Source organism: Salvelinus alpinus, chromosome 6 (genome assembly GCF_045679555.1).
Source record: "Salvelinus alpinus chromosome 6, SLU_Salpinus.1, whole genome shotgun sequence".
In the NCBI taxonomy this organism is placed as follows: Eukaryota; Metazoa; Chordata; class Actinopteri; order Salmoniformes; family Salmonidae; genus Salvelinus; species Salvelinus alpinus.
Window position 1 is genome coordinate 61,920,533 of NC_092091.1, and position 17,157 is coordinate 61,937,689.

Consider the following 17,157-nt stretch of genomic DNA (forward strand, 5'->3'; position numbering starts at 1 on the left):
GAAAGAAATCCCACACATTAACTTTTAAGAAGGCACTTCTGTTAATTGAAATGCATTCCAGGTGACTACCTCATGAAGCTGGTTGAGGGAATGCCAAGAGTGTGCAAAGCTGTCATCAAGGCAAAGGGTGACTATTTGAAGAATCTCAAATATAAAATATATTTTGATTTGTTTAATATTTCATGTTATTTTATTCTACAATATAAAAAATAGTAAATTGTAAAAATAAAGAAAAACCCTTGAATGAGTAGGTGTTCTAAAACTTTTGACCGGTAGTGTACATTTTATTGATATCATCTATTGGAATTAATTTTAAAATGTGAAAGAATAATGATCGTCACACAATAATTTGAATTCTTTTGCATTCCTTTGATATTTTAGATATAAATTATTCACCAATATTGCATTTTAAAATGAAGTGCCCTTTAATATAGACCACAAAAAAATCGGATTTATTATATGAATAAAGACATTTCTAGCCTGTATCAAAATTCAGCATTTTGACATTTCCCTTTGTGACTTCTAGGAAGATTTTAACCCACTGAACCAACATTTCTATAAGTTTTCACCATCATAAAGGCCTAGTTATTTTTTGGCTTTGACAAATTAATTACTGAAGATTATTATTTGTTGATTAGTGATTAGTGATTGATTAGTGATTAATTTCCATTTGTTGATTAGTGATTAGTGATTGATTAGTGATTAGTGATTCATTTTCATTTATTTCCCTAATTGTACGGTGAAAAAATATTATTTTCAAAAGACATTGAACATCTAATCGTGAAATCATAGTGTAAAATCAGGTGAGCTGGTTCTACTCTTTTGGGCCATATTCTGTTGTTTTGTGGTGGGAAACTGAACGGGTCGAGCATAACACATCAACCCTGTTACCTATAGATAGACAGGCTAGATTTTTTTTGATTTTTTTGTGAAGCTTGCATTCAATTGTCCCTTCTTGTTGCACATAAGAAGGGTCCATTGCCCTAGGCTGAAGACCCGACGTTGAATTAGATAGAATTCGTCGGGCAGAAATGTGCATTTGGATCAGGAAAGTTTCCTCTCAAGACCTCTACAAGCCATAATGCTGAATATATATATATTTTTTACTATTTTTTTGTTAATGGCAAATATAATTTTTATTCATTATTCTGCCTTGTAGAGACTATTTCTTTAAGACTGATATCATGGAGTAACCATGGTAACAGTCTGATGTTTAGCCAACCATTCCCCTTCACAAGGGGATTCATGACTGATTTAAGATGAATTTATTAACCCTGTTACTTTATTTGGCACTTAATAGCCATTTTTTTTAATTTAACCTCTTGAGATGGGAAAAAGTCTTTTTTATTAAATTTAATATGTGCTCTTTATTTTTTACACCAAGTTACACTACTCAAAAGCCACCTAATTGGTGTAATAACCCAATAGCCAGGTGCATCACTATTCCCATTGAAGATCTATTACTACTAGTATGTAGGCAATATGTATTTCTCCCCCATCTTTAGTCCACTCAGCAGATCAATGCTCTCTGGTCCATCCTCTACTGTCTCCTCTGACTAGCAGCAGATCAGGCTTCCCATCCTCCATGTCTACTGACTGTAAGAGATACAGAGTGAGAGGATGTTGGACTTAGAAATCTGATATGGAGCATCTTCTGATTGGACAATGAGGGATTGCTATGAGTACTATGCAAACATGTTAGTTGATTTGATTACTTGGCAGTGTTTAATGGTTTGATAATTCAAAAGACATGGTTCCACATTTAAGACAAAATGTATCAGAGTAGGAGTGCTGATCTAGGATCTGTACATATAATCTTATTCATTATGATCTAAAAGGCAAAACTGATGCAGGTCAGCACTCACGTTTTTGTGTGGATTCAGGCTCTGACCTAATACCATTCACTCTACTTTACAATTGGGCTCACCTCAGTGAGACTGTGTGTGTTCCTGTGCTGCTCAGCTGGTTCCTCTGTAAGTTCAGGAGGAGGTGTAGTCTGGTTGTCCTCCATGACCATAGTCCCCTCAGAGTTCCCCAGACTCTCCTCTCACCCCTCCTTCACCAGCAGCACCTCTGGACCTTCCTCGTGGAAGAGACAGGTGATACCCTCAGGTATGTACACACCGGACATTTGACTGGAAGCATTTTAATTTATCTGACATTTGAGAAATGTACAAGACCCATATGCATTGGGTGCATAACCTGACTAGGCGTCCACCCACGGTGCTCAGAATGACTGAAATCACATTCAGACTATGGTCATTCATCTCAATAGAACGTGCATCCTTCTTACCCAATTTCTGATGCACACTTTGAAGATGTTAGAATAACTGTCCACATTGTTACTCTTCTTGTTGGCTGAAGAAAAGTCAAACAGCATTATCACTAGCCTATGTCAATCTACTATCCCCCATTGTAGAAAAGTGTACCTATTCTATTGGTCAGCTTGTCGTTTTGTGCGAGAAAGAAATTGCCTATTCCAAACAGACAGTTGTGGGACGAAAGATCCCAAAGTCAATCAACCAGTAGGCCTCGGCTACATCAAAACATTTTTAAAAAACAATGAGGCTGATGCAACAGATCAGAACGTTTAGCTTAAAATGTTGCTAAACTATTATTTCTTCACATTATAAGCGCAGCAATGTGCACAAGGCAGTGTGCGAATTTTCATTCCATAATGCAATTAGCGGGGAAACACAGCTGTTAAAAGTGCACCGCACATGCGAGTGTTGGTCACTATTACATAGAGATACTGTTTTTAATTCTCAACTGGTAATTGAAGCGTACTTCCCATTCACCATTCAGTGCATCACACACCACTTGCAGTGTGAGCTGGAGGCATTATGCATTTTCAAAACATACTTAATTGTTTGAAACATTAACATTTTACTTCATTTTATGAGACAAGTCTTATGTATATTTAGTAAGTATATATTGGTTATAAAACGTTGTTGTGTTTATGCAGAATAGGGTGAGATGTGATGTATACTAAAAAGAGTCTCAATGAAAGTCTTAGAAAAGTCCCATTTTGTGTTTATTAAACAAACAAGTGTTAGGTACACCATGTGAAAACCACACATACATGTCTCAACAAAAAATCTGCATGAATTTGATCAATTTAATTCATTTTCTTGTAGAAAAAAATAAGAAGTTGAATGGAAGTAATGAAATAGGCATTTGTGACCATGATTTAGCTTACACAGTATAAACACAATATGTAACAGACTTTTTAGGCTTATATATCACACATCTGGATGAAATATTCTACCCAGGAATATTCAACCCTGAAATCTGTTACTCAGTATTCCAAATGCATCTGTGGATATTTTATGCTGACAACAATGACAATTCACCGTTGTCTTTAATGCAGGATTTTATCTAAATGTCAGAAGACATTTACATTTACATTTAAGTCATTTAGCAGACGCTCTTATCCAGAGCGACTTACAAAAATGAACATACACAAAATAGTCCAAATTAGTGAAGTGAAATGTAAAAAATAACTTGTTTCTAAAAAATTACAAAAATAAAACAAACTGAAAAGTGGTGCGTGCATATGTATTCACCCCCTTTGCTATGAAGCCCCTAAATAAGATCTGGTGCAACCAATTACCTTCAGAAGTCACATAATTAGATAAATAAAGTCCACCTGTGTGCAATCTAAGTGTCACATGATCTCAGTATATATACAGCTGTTCTGAAAGTCAAGAAAGCGGCACCATGAAGACCAAGGAGCTCTCCAAACAGGTCAGGGACAAAGTTGTGGAGAAGTACAGATCACGGTTGGGTTATAAAAAAATATCTGAAACTTTGAACATCCCAAGGAGCGCCATTAAATCCATGATTAAAAAATGGAAAGAATATGGCACCACAACAAACCTGCCAAGAGAGTGCCGCCCACCAAAACTCACAGACCAGGCAAGGAGGGCATTAATCAGAGAGGCAACAAAGAGACCAAAGATAACCCTTAAGGCGCTGCAAAGCTCCACAGCGAAAATTGGAGTATCTGTCCATAGGACCACTTTAAGCCGTACACTCCACAGAGCTGGGCTTTACGGAAGAGTGGCCAGAAAAAGCCATTGCTTAAAGAAAAAAATAAACAAACATGTTTGGTGTTCGCCAAAAGGCATGTGGGAGACTCCCCAAACATATGGAAGAAGGTACTCTGGTCAGATGAGACTAAAATTGAGCTTTTTGGCCATCAAGGAAAACACCATGTCTGGCGCAAACCCAACACCTCTCATCACCCCGAGAACACCATCCCATGTTTTTCCATCGGCAGGGACTGGGAAACTGGTCAGATTTGAAGAAATTATGGATGGCGCTAAATACAAGGAAATGCTTGAGGGAAACCTGTTTCAGTCTTCCAGAGATTTGAGACTGGGACAGAGGTTCACCTTCCAGCAGGACAATGACCCTAAGCATACTGCTAAAGCAACACTCAAGTGGTTTAAGGGGAAACATTTAAATGTCTTGGAATGGCGTAGTCAAACCCAGACCTCAATCCAATTGAGAATCTGTGGTATGACTTAAAGATGGATGGGTTCCGCTGGTGTACAGCAAACTTCAAGAAGCTGGAGCTGGTGTACAGCAAACTTCAAGAAGCTGGAGCAGTTTTTCCTTGAAGAATGGGCAAAGATCCCAGTGGCTAGATTTGCCAAGCTTATAGAGACATACCCCAAGAGACTTGCAGCTGCAAGAGGTGGCTCCACAAAGTATTGACTTTGGTGGGTGAATAGTAATGCACGCTCAAGTTTTGTTTGTCTAATTTCTTTATTTGTTTCACAATAAAAACTATTTTGCATCTTCAAAGTGGTAGGCATGTTGTGTAAATCAAATGATACAAACTAGAGGTCGACCGATTTAATTAGGGCCGATATCAAGTTTTCATAACAATCGGAAATCGGTAATTTTGGACACCGATTTATTTTTTACACCTTTATTTAACCAGGCAAGTCAGTTAAGAACACATTCTTATTTTCAATGACGGCCTAGGAACGGTGGGTTAACTGCCTTGTTCAGGGGCAGAACGACAGATTTTTACCTTGTCAGCTCAGGGATTCAATCTTGCAACCTTACGGTTAACTAGTCCAACGCTCCTGCCTCATGAGGAGCCCGCCTGTTACGTGAATGCAGTAAGAAGCCAAGGTAAGTTGCTAGCTAGCAATAAACTTATCTTATAAAAAACAATCAATCAATCATAATCACTAGTTATAACTACACATGGTTGATGATATTACTAGTTTATCTAGCGTGACCTGCGTTGCATATAATCGATGCGGTGCGCATTCGCGAAAAAGGACTGTCGTTGCTCCAACGTGTACCTAACCATAAACATCAATGCCTTTCTTAAAATCAATACACAGAAGTATATATTTTTAAACCTGCATATTTAGCTAAAAGAAATCCAGGTTAGCAGGTAATATTAACCAGGTGAAATTGTGTCACTTCTCTTGCGTTCATTGCACGCAGAGTCAGAGTATATGCAACAGTTTGGGCCGCCTGGCTCGTTGTGAACTAATTTGCCAGAATTCTACGTAATTATGACATAACATTGAAGGTTGTGCAATGTAAAAGGAATACTTAGACTTATGGATGCCACCCGTTAGATAAAATACGGAATGGTTCCGTATTTCACTGAAAGAATAAAAGTTTTATTTTCGAGGTGATAGTTTCCGGATTCGACCATATTAATGACCTAAGGCTCGTATTTCTGTGTGTTATTATGTTATAATTATGTCTATGATTTGATGGAGCAGTCTGACTGGGCGATGGTAGGCACGAGCACGCTCGTAAGCATTCATTCAAACAGCACTTTCGTGCGTTTTGCCAGCAGCTCTTCGCAATGCTCCAAGCATTGCGCTGTTTATGACTTCAAGCCTATCAACTCCCGAGATTAGGCTGGTGTAACCGATGTGAAATGGCTAGCTAGTTAGCGGGGTGCGCGCTAATAGCGGTTCAAACGTCACTCGCTCTGAGACTTGGAGTAGTTATTCCCCTTGCTCTGCATGGGTAACGGTGCTTCGAGGGTGGCTGTTGTCGATGTGTTCCTGGTTCGAGCCCAGGTAGCGGCGAGGAGAGGGATGGAAGCTATACTGCTACACTGGCAATACTAAAGTGCCTATAAGAACAACCAATAGTCAAAGGTATATGAAATACAAATGGTATAGAGAGAAATAGTTATATAATTCCTATAATAACTACAACCTAAAACTTCTTACCTTGAAATATTGAAGTCTCATGTTAAAAGGAACCACCAGCTTTCATATGTTCTCATGTTCTGAGCAAGGAACTTAAACGTTAGCTTTCTTACATGGCACATATTGCACTTTTACTTTCTTCTCCAACACTTTGTTTTTGCATTATTTAAACCAAATTGAACATGTTTCATTATTTATTTGAGGCTAAATTGATTTTATTGATGTATTATATTAAGTTAAAATAAGTGTTTATTCAGTATTGTTGTAATCGTCATTATTACAAATACATTTTAAGAAATTGACTGATTAATCGGTATCGGCTTTTTTTGGTCTTCCAATAATCGGTATCGGCGGTGAAAAATCATAATCGGTCGACCTCTAATACAAACCCCCCAAAAATCCACTTTAATTCCAGGTTGTAAGGCAACCAAATAGGAGAAATACCAAGGGAGGTGAATACTTCCGCAAGCCACTGTATACACAATACAGCATAATGACAAAGTGAAAACATATTTTTTGAAATGTTAGCAAATTTTTTGAAAATGAAATGCAGAAATATCTCATATACATAAGTATTCACACCCATAAAACAATACATGTTAGAATCACCTTTGTCAGCGGTTACAGCTGTGAGTCTTTCTGGGTAAGTCTACTAGAGCTTTGCACAACTGGATTGATTGTACAATATTTGCACATTATTCTTTTTTAAATTCTTCAAGCTGTCAAGTTGGTTGTTGATCATTGCTAGACAGCCATTTTCAAGTCTTGCAATAGATTTTCAAGCCAATTTAAGTCAAAACAGTAACTAGGCCACTTAGGAACATTCAAGGTATTTGGCCTTGTGTTTTAGGTTATTGTCCTGCTGAATTTGTCTCCCATTGTCTGCTGGAAAGCAGACTGAACCAGGTTTTTCACTAGGATTTTGCCTGTGCTTAGCTCTATACTGTTACCTTTTATCCTAAAAACTCCCTTGTCTTTGCCGATGACAAGCATACCCATAACATGACGCAGCCACCCCCATGCTTGAAAATATGAAGAACGGCACTCAGTGATGTGTAGTGTTTGCCCCAAACATAACTTTATGTCCTGACTACAAAGCTTTCATTTCTTGCCACATTTTTTGCAGATTTACAGAGCCTTCGGAAAGTATATAGCCCCTTGACTTTTTCCACATTTTGTTACATTATAGCCTGTTTAAAAAAAAAACATTTCCCCTCATCAATCTACACACAATACCCCATAATGACAAAGTGAAAACAGGTTTTAATAAATACCTTATTTTCATAAGTATTCAGACCCTTTGCTTTGAGACTCGAAAATGAGTTCAGGTGCATCCTGTTTCCATTGATCATCCTTGAGATGTTTCTACAACTTGATTGGAGTGCACTTGTAGTAAATTCAATTGATTGGACATGATTTGGAAAGGCACACACCTGTCTATTTAAGGTCCCACAGTTGACAGTGCATGTCAGAGCAAAAACCAAGCAATGAGGTTGAAGGAATTGTCCGTAGAGCTCTGAGACAGGATTGTGTCGAGGCACAGATCTCGGGAAGAGTACCAAAACATTTCTGTAGCATTGAAGGTCCCCAAGGACACAGTGGCCCAATCATTCTTAAATCTAGGAAGTTTGGAAGCATCAAGACTCTTCCTAGAGCTGGCCGCCCGGGCCAAACTGAGCAATTGGAGGCGAAGGGCCTTGGTCAGGGAGGTGACCAAGAACCCGATGGTTCATCTGACAGAGCTCTAGAGTTCCTCTGTGGAGATGGGAGAACCTTCCAGAAGGACAACCATTTCTGCAGCCCTCCACCAATCAGGCCTTTATGGTAGAGTGGTCAGACGGAAGCCACTCTTTAGTAAAAGGCACATGACAGCCCACTTGGAGTTTGCCAAAAGGCACCTAAAGGACTCTCAGACTATTCGAAACAAGATTCTCTGGTCAGATGAAACCAAGACTGAACTCTTTGGCCTGAATACCAAGCGTCACTTCGAGAGGAAACCTGGCACCATCCTTACGGTGAAGCATGGTGATGGCAGCATCATGCTGTGGGGATGTTTTTCAGCGACAGGGACTGGGACACTAGTCAGGATCTAGGAAAAGATGAACGGAGCAAAGTAGAGAGAGATCCTTGATGAAAACCTGCTCCAGAGTGCTCAGGACCTCAGACTGGGGCGAAGGTTCACCTACCAACAGGACAACGACCCTAAGCACACAGCCAAGACAACACAGGAGTGGCTTCGGGACAAGTCTCAATGTCCTTGAGTGGCCCAGCCAGAACCCGAACGAATATCTCTGGAGACCTGAAAATAGCTGTGCAGCAACGCTCCCCATCCAACCTGACAGAGCTTGAGAGGATCTCCAGAGAAGAATGGGAGAAACTCCTCAAATACAGGTGTGCCAAGCTTGTAGCGTCATACCCAAGACTCAAGGCTGTCATCGCTGCCAAAGGTGCTTCAACAAAGTACTGAGTAAAGGGTCTGAATACTTATCACATTTACATATCAGTTAAAATTTTATAAATTAGCAAACATTGCTGAAATTCTGTTTTTGCTTTGTCATTATGGGGTATTGTGTGTAGACTGAGGGGAAAAAAACAATTGAATCAATTTTAGAATAAGGCTGTAACCTAACAAAATGTGGAAAAACTCAAGGGGTCTGAATATTTTCCGAAGTGCCTTAATGCAAACAGGATGCATGTTTTGTTATATTTTTATTCTGTATAGGCTTTCTTCTTTTCACTCAGTCATTTACATTAGTATTGTGGACTAACTACAATGTTGTTGATCACAGCCATTAAACTATGTAACTGTTTTAAAATCACCATTGGCCTGATGGTGAAATCCCTGATCAGTTTCATTCCTCTCCGGCAACTGAGTTAGGAAGGACGCCTGTATCTTTGTAGTGACTGGGTGTATTGATACACCATCTATAGCCTAATTAATTACTAAATCATGCTCAAAGGTGCCCTTCTTTGTGAGGAATGGAAAAACCTACCTGGTCTTTGTGGTTGAATATCTGCTTGAAATTCACTGTTCGATTGAGGGACCTTAAAGATAATTGTATATGTGGGGTATAGAAATGGGCTAGTTATTCAAAAATCATGTTAACCTCTATTATTGAACACAGAATAAGTCCATGCAACATATTATGCGAATTGTTAAGCAAATGTGTACTCCTGATAAGGGGTTGAAAACGTGACTCAATACATTTCAGCTTTTAATTTTGTATTCATTTCTAAAATGTTCTACAAACAAAATCCCACTTTGACATTATGGGGTATTGTGTGGAGATCAGTGACACAAAAATGCAATTTAATACATTTTCAATTCAGGCTGTAACATCACAAAATGTGGAAAAAGTTAAGAGGTGTGAATACTTTTTGAAGGTACAATTATATTCGTATTCGTGTATTGAGATGCCTTTAAACTCAGCAGCCTTGTTAGCGTGCCTGCTCAAGTTGGACTCACAGGACGATAAAAACCTTTAAATTACAATCCGTTTGATATGCTTTATATTAGATTACGCTGGACCGTTTTTACTGAACATTGCCAGCCAGTACTAAAAAAAACGCTAAACATTTAATGATTAACGTTTAGGCTTTATGCTTCTTCTTGGTCGTCAGATACGTTGAAAACCGGCATATGGTAAGTACATTACCTTGGAAACACATACATTTTAATATATATATCTATATAAATTTCAAGCAAATTCTTAACCTACAAAACGAGGAACCATGACGTATTGGATAATGTTGTAGGGAAGTCTCTCAAGTTCCCCTAAGGCAGATAGCTGAAGTGAATAGCTGAGGGGAGCCTTTCTGAAACAAACAGGACACATTTTATTTACAAAGTGACTGTAATTTTTTATGCAAAACTATTACACTAACCTCTATCATGATAACGTGCTGGGTTGAGGTTCCACTCCCCTCATCAACAATGATTGGTTGGTCATCTCTCCATGTATGGTGTCCTGCTGGCTTCACAAAGCTCCTGTGGCCTCCAGTGAGATGTCTGCCACCTGAGAGAGTGATTGGGGAGAAGAGGTGGTTAGATTAGCTACTGTCAATGCTCAACAGTATATTCCCACTATTGACAGTTTAAACACGGTCTAGAATTGGCAAGGATATAAGGTGACACTTCTCATAACTTATTGATATACTATCTATTCATTGATGTGTTATGTTCCATGCATCACATTGTTTTCATTGAGTAAATAGGAAATGGAGTAAATCAAGAATCTGGTTTGAATATGACACTGTCTTTGCGCAAGATAGTTAAGTATTCAGCGGAAATATTGCATACTATCCTAAATCTGACCAAGACCGGATTCTGGGTAACACATCTGAACACAGAGGGGAACGGGCGTTGAGCTACAGCATATATGAACCGCGACAGGCCGAAGTCTCCGCCTTCTGCGAAAAGTACCTCTTGTCATTCCTCGGTCGAGGATCTTGACACTACTGGCGAGGACGCGCTCTCGCATTGTTCTGTCTGCGCGCTCCCGTGCCACCTTCAGTTCCTGAAACTGTAGTTTCCTCCGCAATGCCCTGTTTTGTTTCTGGCTTTCAGAAATTTCCAAACGAAACACTGCATAGTCGTCGTCTACGAGTTTACAAATCTCTGCTACTGCTGCATTCGCTAGCACCTCCATGATGGAGGCTATTTGAGTGTGAAAAACCATACAGTTAGCCATTGTTAGCAGTTTGCGTTACCTATATAACGTCTTTCAACCAAGTCCTAACTCCAGCGCGAAATAAAGACTACATGGCGTAAGTATGTGATGCTGTGTAGTTAAAATAATCACAACAGTAAACGCTAACGTGGAAATTGTTCTTAGTCATTGTTCACTTCCGTTTACAGTGAAGAGAAACGTTATAGGTTGGCGTCGTAGAGCAAAGCTTGCCTAAATGAAAAGCGTACCCGCTTTTATTTCTTCTTCGATGAGGTTTAACGGCGGTTGGCATCCAATATGTTGATTTACCGCCACCTACTAGACTGGAGTACAATTCCATTATACTTTGCTTAAAAAAAGAAAAGAATACCCTAACACTACACTCACAAAAATATTAACACCACCCTACTCCACTATTTAAATCTATTTAGTCCTACCTCCGGCCAACAACCCGAAAGGATGGGACACCACCACTTAACACACCCTGTAACTCTTCTGATGTCAAGTCTCGCACGCACAACTACCTCTGCAGCTGCCAGCACAACCTCAATTTTCTGCGACTTAAGTTCCATCCCTGCAATACAGTTGATAACCATTGCTAAAAATCTAATCTTACTGAAACATCACTTGTTGGCCTATCCCTCTGTACTGGTACATATCTACTACTCACATCACTCCTCTCAGGATCCCTCCCCCTTGACCCATCTTCCTCTACTTTCTTCACTGCCTCAGCATATGACAACTTCTGCTCTACTCTAACCCTGGAAATCTCAACCTGCCTCTCTCGCACGGGACATTTCTGATCCCCAGCCCCATGGGCACCCCTACAATTAACACATACCACTACTTTCCCCAATGCTATACATTCCTTTGTCTCATGCCCTTCTGCACACGTCTCATACCTACTGTATGAACTTCCCTCCTACACACTGCTGCCACATGCCCATAAGCTTGACACCTGTAACAACGTAATGTATTGGGCACAGAAGCGCCTACAGGATAACTTATATTCTAACATCACTTTGTCAGGCAAAGACTCATCAAAACTCAAAAGAACAGATAATGACTCTTCTGTTTCACTACTCTCGCCACACTGTCTGCATCGCACCAAAAAAACGAGCATCACAAACACCGGGAATCTTCCAATTCAGTTGGTCAGCTTTTACATTTACAGCTACCCCAGTAATCCCTCCTTTCAATGGCACCCTTTTCTTGAGAGCGAAATAATTCAAATTTCTTGCCCCCAATGGGGTATTGTGTGTAGATGGATAAAATATATATTTTTCTTAATTTTAGAATAAGGTTGTACAGTAACACAATGTGGAAAAAGTGAAGTGGTCTGAATACTTTCTGAATACCAAAATATCGTTTTGGGGTGTTTTCCTTTGTGCAGACTGTCAGCTTTAATTTGAGGGTATTTTCATCCATATCGGATGAACTGTTTAGAACTTATTGTGAATAGAATATGTTTCTAAACACTAATACATTAATGTAGATAATCCTGAAGAAATCGTGAATAATGATGTGTGAAAGTTAGACGCACAAATATCATACCCCCCCAGGTGACTACCTTATGTGTTATTTCATAGTTTTGATCTCTTCACTATTATTCTACAATGTAGAAAATAGTAAAAAAATAAAGAAAAACGCTGGAATGAGTAGATGTGTTCAAACTTTTGACTGGTACAGAGACGTGGTTAAGGAAGAGTGTTTTGAATAATGATGTTAACCTTTCTGGTTATAACCTTTTGCGGCAAGACATATCTTCCAAAGGTGGGGAAGTGGCACTCTTTACCAAGGATCACCTTCAGTGCTCGGTTCTCTCCACTAAGTCTGTCCCCAAACAATTTGATTTGCTGGTTTTAAGCATTCAACTTTCAAATAGCTCTTGGTTGACTGTTGCTGGGTGCTATCGTCCTCCATCAGCACCGGCCTGTACCCTACCCGCCTAAGCTCTCTCCTGGCCCCTTACACTAAGTCTGCATTTTTCCTGCTAGGTGACCTAAACTGGGACATGCTTAATAGGGGGTGCTGTTCCGCATTAGCATATTTGGGTCTCCAAATTAAACTGCCTCGTGCTAAATTCTTGATCGTACAATATGCATATTATTGTTATTATTGGATAGAAAACACTTTCTAGTTTCTATAGCCGTTGGAATTTTGTCTCTGAGTGGTACAGAACTATATCTACAGCACTTTTCATGACAGGGGTCAGATTTCAGAAATTTTTACCCCTGATCTGGAGTCTGTTTTTAAGGTGACAGTGAATGCTATGAAGAAACCGACACTGCCTACGTCTTCCTCTGGGTGTCTGTACGTCATCACGTTTTGAATGGAGTCGATTGCACAATCACAGCCACTATAAAACACGAAAACGTAGAAGTACCGCTCTCTTCCTGCATGCGTCGTGCGCAAGATGGGCATCAGACCTGCCTCCTTCCAAATCGTTGTTTAGAGAGTAATATTTCTCCGGTCATGTTTTTAGTCGTTATAGTTGTTAAAAACATCATAATGTAGTTAATTTGAACCGTTTTATAGCAATTTATATCCGTTTAGTGCGATTTTGAGGAATTTCTTTGTTGTGCACTCTGAAACTTTGGACACGTTTTGTGGTCCCGTTCGATCGTTAGTGGATATTTCGAAGGACAGAGGACATCTATCGACCAAAAGAAGATTACAACATAGAAAGGATACATTGCCCAAGAATCTGATGGAAGAACAGCTCAAAGTAAGCAATATTTAATATGATAAATCGTTGTTCTGTCGAAATATTTTAAACGCATATTTCGCCATTTTGTTTGTTATCGCGTCACTTGGCGAACCCTGTATTGAAAAGTAAGGATAATTTTAAAAATGTAAGTCAGCGGTTGCATTAAGAACTAATTTGTCTTTCGATTCCTGTCAACCCTGTATTTTTTAGTCAAGTATATGATTAGCTTTCAATTAAACTAGATCACTCTGATAGATGACGTCAGACATATTGAGGCTTGATTTCCTAGTATTTTTATTGTGTAACCACGGTTTTGTATGGCTAAATATGCACCTTTTCGAACAAACTGTATATGTATGTTGTAAAATGATGTTACAGGAGTGTCATCGGAAGAATTCTGAGAAGGTTAGTGAAAAAATTAATATATTTTGGCGGTGATTACGTTATAGCGCTCTTTGGCTGGAATCGATGCTCTGGTAACGTTTTCACATGTGGTATGCTAACTTATCGATTTATTGTGTTTTCGCTGTAAAACGCTTAGAAAATCTGAAATATTGTCTGGAATCACAAGATCTGGGTCTTTCCATTGCTATGCTTTGTCTATTCTTATGAAATGTTTTATTAAGAGTAAATTGGTCATACACGCTCTCTATAGTAATTCTAGTCGTCTTGTGATGGTAGGTGCAATTGTAAACTGTGATTTCTACCTGAAATATGCACTTTTTTCTAACAAAACCTATCCTATACCATAAATATGTTATCAGACTGTCATCTGAAGAGGTTTTTTCTTTGTTAGTGGCTATCAATATCTTAGTTTAGCCGAATTGGTGATAGCACCTGAAGTAGTAAGAAACTGATGGAGTTAGAAAAGTGGTGTATTTTGCTAACGTGTTTAGCTAATAGATTTACATATTTTGTCTTCCCTGTAAAACATTTTAAAAATCTGAAATGGTGGCTTTATTCACAAGATCTGTATCTTTCATCTGGTGTCTTGGACTTGTGATTTAATGATATTTAGATGCTACTATCTACTTGTGAAGCTATGCTAGCTATGCTAATCAGTGTGTGGGGGGGTGAGGGGTGATCCCGGACCCGGGGTAGAGGCTCGTTAGAGGTTAAACCACCTGACCAAGTCCTAAAGCAATGGGACTCCCTAAATCTTTCTCAGATTATTACCAATCCCACAAGGTGTGACTCCAAACACCCAGAAAAAGCTACGCTCCTCAATGTTATCCTCACAAATAATCCTGATAGGCATTAGTCTGGTGTTTTCTGTAATGACCTTAGTGATCACTGTTTTACAGCCTGTGTTTGAAATGGCTGTTCAGTGAAACGACCTGTCCTGATTCGTCATAGACGCTTGCTAAAAAACTTTAATGAGCAAGCCTTCCTTCATGAACTGGCCTCTAAAATGGTATAGAATCAGCTTGATCCCCTCTGTTGAAGATGCTTCAACCTTCTTTTTTGATATTTTCAGTGGTATTGTTAACAAACACACCCCCCATAAAGAAAATTAATACTAAAAACAGGTTCAGCCCCTAGTAAATAAGTGCACTCAGGCTTTTCGGAGGCCAAAGTTCGTTACTTTAAGGAGCAGTTCTCTGTGGGTCTAATCCCAAGAAGTTCTGGAAAACGGTTAAAGACCTGGAGAACAAACCCTCCTCCTCACAGCTGCCTATGTCCCTTAATGTTGATGTGGTTGTTACTGACAAGAAGCACATGGCTGAGATTTTAATCACCACATCATTAAGTCAGGATTCCTATTTGACTCAGCCATGCCTCCTTCCCTATCCAACATTTCCTCATCTCCCATCCCTTCTAATGCGAATATCCCCGATGCTTCTCCCTCTTTTTCCCATGTCCCGCTACAAAGTTTCTTCCTGCAGGCAGTCACTGAGTCCGAGGTGCTAAAGGAGCTCCTTAAACTTGACCCCCAAAAACATCTGGGTCAGATGGTTTAGACCCTTTCTTCTTTAAGGTTGCTGCCCCTATCATCGCCAAGCCTATCTCCAACCTTTTTAACCTGTCTCCTTTCTGGGGAGGTTCCCATTGCTTGGAAGGCAGCCACAGTTTGTCCTTTATTTAAAGGTGGAGATCAAGCAGATCCTAACTGTTATAGGCCTATTTCTATTTTGCCCTGTTTATCAAAAGTGTTAGAAAAACTTGTCAATAATCAACTGACTGGCTTTCTTGATGTCTACAGTATTCTCTCGGGTATGCAATCTGGTTTCCGCTCAGGTTACGGATGTGTCACTGCAACCTTAAAGGTCCTCAATGATGTCACCATTGCCCTTGATTCAAAGCAATATTGTGCTGCTATTTTTTATGACTTGGCCAAATCTTTTGATACGGTAGACCATTCCATTTTTGTGGGCCGGCTAAGGAGTATTGGTGTCTCTGAGGGGTCTTTGACCTGGTTTGATAACTACCTCTCTCAAAGAGTGCAGTGTATAAAGCCAGAAAATCTGCTGTCTCAGCCACTGCCTGTCACCAAGGGAGTACCCCAAGGCTCGATCGTAGGCCCCACACTTCTCAATTTACATCAACAACATAGCTCAGGCAGTAGGAAGCTCTCTCATCCATTTATATGCGGATGATACAGTCTTATACTCAGCTGGCCCCTCCCCGGATTTTGTGTTAAATGCTCTACAACAAAGCTTTCTTTGTCCAACAAGCTTTCTCTACCCTTAACCTTGTTCTGAACACCTCCAAAACCATCAATCAATCAATCAATTTTATTTTATATAGCCCTTCGTACATCAGCTAATATCTCGAAGTGCTGTACAGACACCCAGCCTAAAACCCCAAACAGCTAGTAATGCAGGTGTAGAAGCACGTGTGTGCTCCCCCAAAAAATTGGGAGGGATCTAAGACCATTCCGCCACACAGAATCTTTCCATATCCTTGATATTTAAATGTATTATTATTATATATATATATATATATTTTTTTTTTAATTGAAACTTTTATTTAACTAGGCAAGTCAGTGAGGAACAAATTCTTATTTACAATGACGGCCAAACCCGGACGACGCTGGGCCAATTGTGCGCCGCCCTATGGAACTCCCAATCACGGCCGGATGTGATACAGCCTGGAATCGAAGCAGGGACTGTATTGACACCTCTTGCACTGAGATGCAGTGCCTTAGACCGCTGCGCCACTCGGGAGCCCAATGTCCATTGCTCGTGTTTCTTGGCCCAAGCAAGTCTCTTATTGGTGTCTTTTAGTGGTGGTTTCTTTGCATTAATTCGACCATGAAGGCCTGATTCACGCAGTCTCCTCTGAACAGTTGATGTTGAGATGTGTCTGTTACTTGAACTCTGTGAAACATTTATTTGGGCTGCAATTTCTGAGGCTGGTAACTCTAATGAACTTATCCTCTGCAGCAGAGGTAACTCTGGGTCTTTATTTCCTGTGGTGGTCCTCATGAGAACCAGTTTCATCATAGCACTTGATGGTTTTTGCGACTGCACTTTAAGAAACTTTCAAAGTTCTTGAAATGTTCTATATTGACAGACCTTCATATCTTAAAGTAATGATGGACTGTCGTTTCTATTTGCTTATTTGAACTGTTCTT